This window comes from Petromyzon marinus, unplaced genomic scaffold, assembly GCF_048934315.1.
Source record: "Petromyzon marinus isolate PM22_M1 ecotype Great Lakes invasive population unplaced genomic scaffold, UKy_Petmar_22M1.pri1.0 PM_Scaffold_20, whole genome shotgun sequence".
NCBI classification, from domain to species: Eukaryota; Metazoa; Chordata; class Hyperoartia; order Petromyzontiformes; family Petromyzontidae; genus Petromyzon; species Petromyzon marinus.
Genome location: NW_027423169.1, coordinates 21,005 through 27,500, shown reverse-complemented (window position 1 = coordinate 27,500; position 6,496 = coordinate 21,005). Strand labels below are relative to the sequence as shown.

At 56.1% G+C, this 6,496-nt stretch overlaps 1 long non-coding RNA gene across 1 annotated transcript; it reads right to left on the bottom strand.

Moving 5' to 3' along the window:
- Positions 1-400: 400 nt before the first annotated feature.
- LOC116937288 (uncharacterized) lies at positions 401-1,965 on the bottom strand. Its single transcript, XR_004401958.2, has 2 exons — positions 1,229-1,965; positions 401-758 (listed from the first exon to the last, which is right to left on the bottom strand). It is a non-coding gene; the product is annotated as an uncharacterized LOC116937288 (long non-coding RNA).
- Positions 1,966-6,496: the final 4,531 nt, after the last annotated feature.

Genomic DNA, 6,496 nt, shown 5'->3' with positions numbered 1-6,496 from the left:
GGGGATCTTTGTCTGCGTGTAGTTGCTGCTACTCGCTATTACTAACACCACTTGTCCCTACAGCCTGCTAGAGGCTACATGGGGGATCTTTGTCTGTATGTAGGTGCTGCTACTCACTACTAACAGCACTTGTCCCTTCAGCCTGCTAGAGGCTACATGGGGGATCTTTTTCTGTGTGTAGGTGCTGCTACTTGCTACTAACAGCACTTGCCCCTACAGCCTGCTAGAGGCTACACGGGGGATCATTGTCTGTGTGTAGGTGCTGCTACTTGCTACTACTAACGGCACTTGGCCCTACAGCCTGCTAGAGGCTACACGGGGGATCTTTGTCTTGTTTGTGCAGTCCCTTGGCTTACCGTTGTTGTCGTCGGTGGCTTGAAGAAGAAAATAAAAACATGAGTTTATACGTTTAAAGACGATTTTATTTGAACACAAAACGTTTTGGCTACAGATCAACAAGCGACACCCCCTCTGAGAGAGACTCGGAGAGAGAGAGACTCAGACACAGGGCTCGAACCCAGGCACTACGAGATCAGTGGCACGCTGCCACCCCCACCGTGGATTCCTTCACTTGCGCTCGATCCTGGCGCTGACCGACGTCTTGCCGCCTCCTCCTCCACCGCCTCGTCACCCAGGTCTTGGCTGAGCGGGGTTCTTGCTTCGAGGAGGTGGTGGCGGCGGCGGCGGAGGCATCGATGAATCCGTTGAGTCGTCGCTGCTGCGGTCTTCCTGCTCCTCCTACGTGTAACGAGGTTGTGCTGTGGGCGACAGAGAAGAGGTGAAGGTGGTGGTGGTGGAGGCAGAAGAGGTGGCGGTGTAGGAGGCCGCTATGAACCACACAGCGTGACACGGCCACCGTGAGCCCGGCCATTACGAACCTCGGCCGTGATTAACCCGACCACTATGAACCCGGCCGTTACGAACCCGGGCATTGGGAACCACACAGCGTGACCCGGGGGCTTTGTGAACCCAACCGCTGTATGAGGAAATGAGAGGTTTTTGACCCCTTCCTGGCAATAAAACAACGGGACTCCGCACTAAGGCCCTTTGCAGGGGAATCGTGACTAACCACACGCACGACGCTTGTGGTGGACATGGAAGCAAAAACACGCTCCGTATTTTTATTAATGACAGTAACTTGATTCCTTGTAGTGAAACGGTTTATATTTGCCGTTTGAACACCTGCTGTTTTATTGCCAGAAAGGGTATGAAGCACCTTTTTCCATACTTTTGTAGTGTTGTAAGGACGAGCAGACTTCTTTAGGAGGCACACTGTTTATTGTATTATTTCCTTATACAACGCTTAACACACAGAGGGATATTCGGTCCCCTCACCCGATACCCTAGGGAGGTACAGCCTCCGGACCTGGCGGGACTCACACGTCTACCGCTAACCTCCTTGATACCTAAGGAGGTACAACCTCCGGACTTGGCGGGACTCACACGTCTACCGCTATCCTAGTCCTCCGGCTAGGACCTAGGGGAGGCTATCTGACCCACCGCTGGCCCGGTGGGTCCTGACCACTGGGTATGCCGAGCCTTAGCCCTTAGAAGGGCTGGGAGGCTGGTCCAGGGTCCTAGCTAGGCTTCAGCCCAGTCTTCTGTCTTCGTGCAGGGAGAGAACTCACGAGGTCCGTTGGGTCACCCGTCTTATACCCCTTCGTGGCCAGGCAGAACCAATCACACATTCCCACGTGGAACTGTCTGATTGGTTCGCCCCAAAACTCTGGCCACGATCCGTTTCACCTCGACTGACCCCAACCGTTGTACCCAGGGGTAATGCTGCACCGCCCTGGTGGCAACGCAGGTTACGCAACAGCGCGCAGTTAACACCTCTACATCACCCCCTCCTTCGGAAGCACCAGCCGTCCCGGCTGCAACAATGGGAAACTTCCGAAATTACCAATGGTAGAAGAATTGTGAGTGTGCCTCACGAACAACAAGAACAATTAAACCCCTATAAATACCCCCTTAACAACATAACGTATGTACAAGGCACTAGACATGCCAAAAAAACATTATTACAACCGGCGAGATTTCGCGCGCGTGCGTTTCGCGGGGCCATCGTAGGGGATGGCAGGCTTTGTCGGCGGCACAAGGGAAGGAGGAGGATGAGCCAGAGCATCCGGTGGGCCTTTAGGCATCTCCACGGGGACACCTGCTGCTCCACGGTCCATTGAGGCCGAACGTGGCCTGCATGGAGCCGTCACTCCCGCGTCATCTGCAGGAGGAATGACACGCCTGCGCTGTGGGTTAGGCACCAACGGGGCAACATCCGGCTCGTCGGACGCGTCGCACACTCGGCCCCCATGTCGTGTGTGTTGTGGAGGGACGCGTGGCGTGACGAAGGGTTTTAACCGAGAGGGGTGAACGCACCAGCGACGCCGTCCCCAGCTAATTTTAACACATTGGGGACGCAGGACTTCCACTACCTCAACCGGGCCTCGCCATGGTCTGAGGAGTTTGGCCGACGTGGACACCGGCACCTGGGGGCAGTGGAGCCATGCCCTGTCTCCCGGTGCCCACCGATGCGTGTACGACCGAGGGTCCCGCAGTCGCAAATTCGCCCGTTGGCGGGAAGCCGAATTTTCAATGGCGGCCTCCCGTGCCTCGGCCAACTTACGGAGGTTGAATCGCAAGTGGTCAACGAGCTTTGACTTTTGCGGTGGCTGTTCGATTTCCAGCCGAACGTCGGCGGGAGGAAAGGCATCCCTGCCGTACATTAGAAAGAACGGGGAAAATCCCGTCGCCGCGTGAGGTGCCATACGGTATGCGGCGAGGACCCCCGGAACCTGCAAGTCCCAATCGAGGTGGGATTCATCGACCTGATGGCATAACATAGCGGTGAGAGTTCTATGAAGGCGCTCCACCATGCCGTCGGTCTGGGGATGGTAGGGCGAAGTGCGCACTTTCTTAGTGCCCAACAGGCGGCACACATCAGTCAGCAAGGCTCCTGAAAAATTTCTTCCCTGATCGGTCAGCAACCGTTCTGGTGCGCCCTTGTCCAGGACGTAGCCTTGAACAAAGGCGTCCACAACGGCCGCCGCCGACTGGTTGGGGAGGGCCCAGGCCATAGGCCACCGTGTAAAATACTCTACCCCAACCAGAAGGTACTTATTACCCCGTGGCGTAGTAGGAAAAGGGCCCAAAATATCGAGAGCCACCAACTCATTTATACGAGAGACCGAAATGGGTTGCAGGGGTGGGCATGCCGGTTTAGCCGGCGGTTTACGTTGCGCACAATGGGTGCATCCCAGCAAAATGTCAGTGACGTCGCGCAGCATGCCCGGCCAGAAAAATTGCAACCGCAACAACCCAATGGTCTTATGAACACCCAGGTGCAATAAACGCTCATGCGCCGCCCATACGGCCTTGCATCGCAAGGCGGATGGCACAACGATTTTATGTTGACACGAGTCAGCATCCCAATGCATCAACAAGCCGCGCTTCATGACAAATGAATTAAATTTGCCCTGTCTTGGAACCGCATTATTCGCGTGGCGACGCAACCTCAATAACGACATGTCCTCGCCCTGGTGCCGACCCCATTCGGCCAAAGTTAGCCCCAGCAAATCGTCACTGGCCATTGGATCTGCATGATCCAACATCGGCGCTGAGGCGGCGGGAAGTGCGGCTGACACCGTTGTGAGAGGCGCGACCTGCGCAGGCAGTGGCGGCTTACAACGGCCCGAGCCCAAAAAACACGCACATTTTTGAGCCGGCGGAAGGCGAGACAACGCATCGGCATTCGTGTGTTGTGCACCCCTACGGTAAGTGACATTGAAATCGTAGTCCTGAAGGACTTCGAGCCACCGAGAAAGCTGCCCGGACGGTTGGTCAACCCGCAGAGCGTACTGTAAAGCCGAATGATCAGATCGCACGGTAAAATGCTGACCATACAGGTACGGCCTGTATTGCTGAATAAAAAAAACAATGGCCAGCAGCTCACGTCTGGTCACACAGTATCTTTGTTCAGCAAGAGACAAGACTCTGCTACCATAGGCAACAACCCTTTCAATGCCATCAACTTTTTGGGACAGAACACCCCCAATCCCCGTATTGCTAGCGTCGGTGTCCAACACGAATGGCACGGAAAAATCGGGGTACGCAAGGGACGGTGCCGTCACGAGCGCGTTCCGCAAGGAGTCGAACGCAGCCTGTTCTACGTCCCCCCAATGAAACGCCACCCCTTTTGACGTAAGGGCGTGGAGCGGCTTGGCAATCGTCGCGAAGCCAGCAACAAACCGCCGGTAGTACGACGCAAAACCAATAAAACTACGAACATCGCCCGCAGATGTAGGGGTCGGCCAATGTTGAACACATTTGTTTTTTTCAGGGTCGGTAGAGATGCCCGAGCGGCTAACTATGTGGCCCAGATAGCGCACAGACTCACGCAGAAGGTGACACTTCTGCGGCTTGAATTTCAAGTTAGCGGCCCGAATTTTCAAGAAGACAGCACGCAACCGTTCGATGTGTTCGCCGAACGTGCGGCTAAAGACGATGACATCGTCAAGATAAATGAGACATGAGTCCCACTGGAGCCCAGCGAGGACCAGCTCCATGAGCCTCTGGAACGTCGCTGGGGCTGAGTGGAGACCCATGGGCAATCTATTAAACTCGAAAAGGCCCTGTGGTGTCCGAAAAGCAGTCTTAGGTTTTGACGATTCGTCGAGGGGGAGTTGCCAAAACCCCGACAGAAGGTCCAAGGTGGAGAAATAGTGCGCCCCTGCCAGGGCATCCAATGACTCGTCCATACGAGGGAGAGGGTAGGCGTCCGCTACCGAGATTTTATTTAGGCGCCGAAAATCAACGCAAAAACGGAGACTGCCATCGTGCTTTTTGACCAGCACTATTGGAGCACCCCAGGGACTAGTGGAGGGAGAAATTATATCGGCCTTCAGCATGTCATCCACAGCCGATTTAACATGCTGTTTCTCCGCCGGGCTAAGCCGAAACGGGTTTTGTCGAATCGGGGCAGCGTCACCAGTATCAATGTGGTGACGCAGCAGCTTGGTGCAGCCAATATCAAATTTAGATTTACTAAAGACATCGGAAAATTCTCGCAGAAGAGCGCGCAATTGAAATCGCTGCGAATGAGACAGATCACCCGTGTCTTTGCAGAGCGCGTCCAACCATCTCTCATCCGATTCGGAAGGAGGTAGGACCTGCGGCGTGGCATGCACGTGTCCCGCGACTCCGGTCCCCAACGGCACCGGGGTCGCGTGAGCGAGCACAGTTCCTTGCGGAATGACGGTTGTGGACAATCCGACATTCAAAACCTGCAAGAACGGCTCCCTGTCGGCTGCTACGAGGGTCTGTGCAGCCACCAAATCTAACCCCTTAGCAGCTGCGTTTGAAGGCCCCAGCAAAATGCCATGTGCCGAGGCCTCCGGGGCTAGCGGTTTTTTAAGTTGCAAGGGCACGAGCATTTGTGTCCCTGGTGGAATGCGGACTGTGCTCGCAACAAACGCCTGCACCGAGGCACTAGCCATGCGTGGATGTGAGGGTGTGGGCAAGAACGCCATCCATCGACCCGACGGGAGTTCGATGCAGCCTTGATCTACAAGGATCTTAATAGGCATTTTCGCGAGAAAATCAGTGCCTAACAAACACGGCACGGCGAGGGAAGAAGAGACCAAAATAGGCCCTGCCAATTTAATGTCTCCAATCGAAATTTGCGCCCGAATTTGCCCAATAATGCCAAGTGAACTGCCATTAGCGGCGAAACACGGGATAGAAACCCGTTCCAAGGGGCGGCATCGTACGGGCAGTATATTGTAAATCAGATCCGAAATGATCGTAGCCGACGCACCAGTATCGACCAACACGCGAAATTCCACACCCTCGATTGATCCGACAACCACGGACGAACCTGCCGTCGCCGCGACTACCCTATGGGCCAACTCAGACCACTGCCCAGGTTTGAGTGGCCGCGAACAAACGCCAGAATACCCCCCATCACACGCCGAATCGCGAGCCCTTCTTATGGTGCGTTGCAGTGTGTATGGTGTGAATGAGGGCCGAGCGTGAGAGGCGTCGCGACTTGCCTGGTTTTGCCGCGATGCCGTGGACGTCCTGTAGTCCTGGCCCCGGGTTGCGGAGGGGCGTCGTCGAGGCGCACGGCAGTCAGAGGAGATGTGGCCTCGTCGGCCACAGTTGAAGCATGTCAAGTCGCCGCGTGGAGCAGGCCGTCCCCGCTGCTGGTCGTTGCGGCGACCAGCGTGGTCGGACGATCGCCGGCCCGTTGACCTGGTCGCCATGAAGGCCCGGTCGGGGGAGAACTCGGCGTCCCTGCTGGCAGGCTCCGACGTCGCAGCCGAGGCGGCGATGGTCGATTCCGTGTGGAGCAGCAGATGTGCGTGGATGCACCGAGCGGCTCGTAGCGAGCACATACTGTCGTCGTCCACCGCTTGGATGACGATGCGCAGCTCGCGCGCCAGCTCCAGCATCTTCTGGAGAACGATGGCATCGATGGTCTCGTCGTCCATGCGAGGGT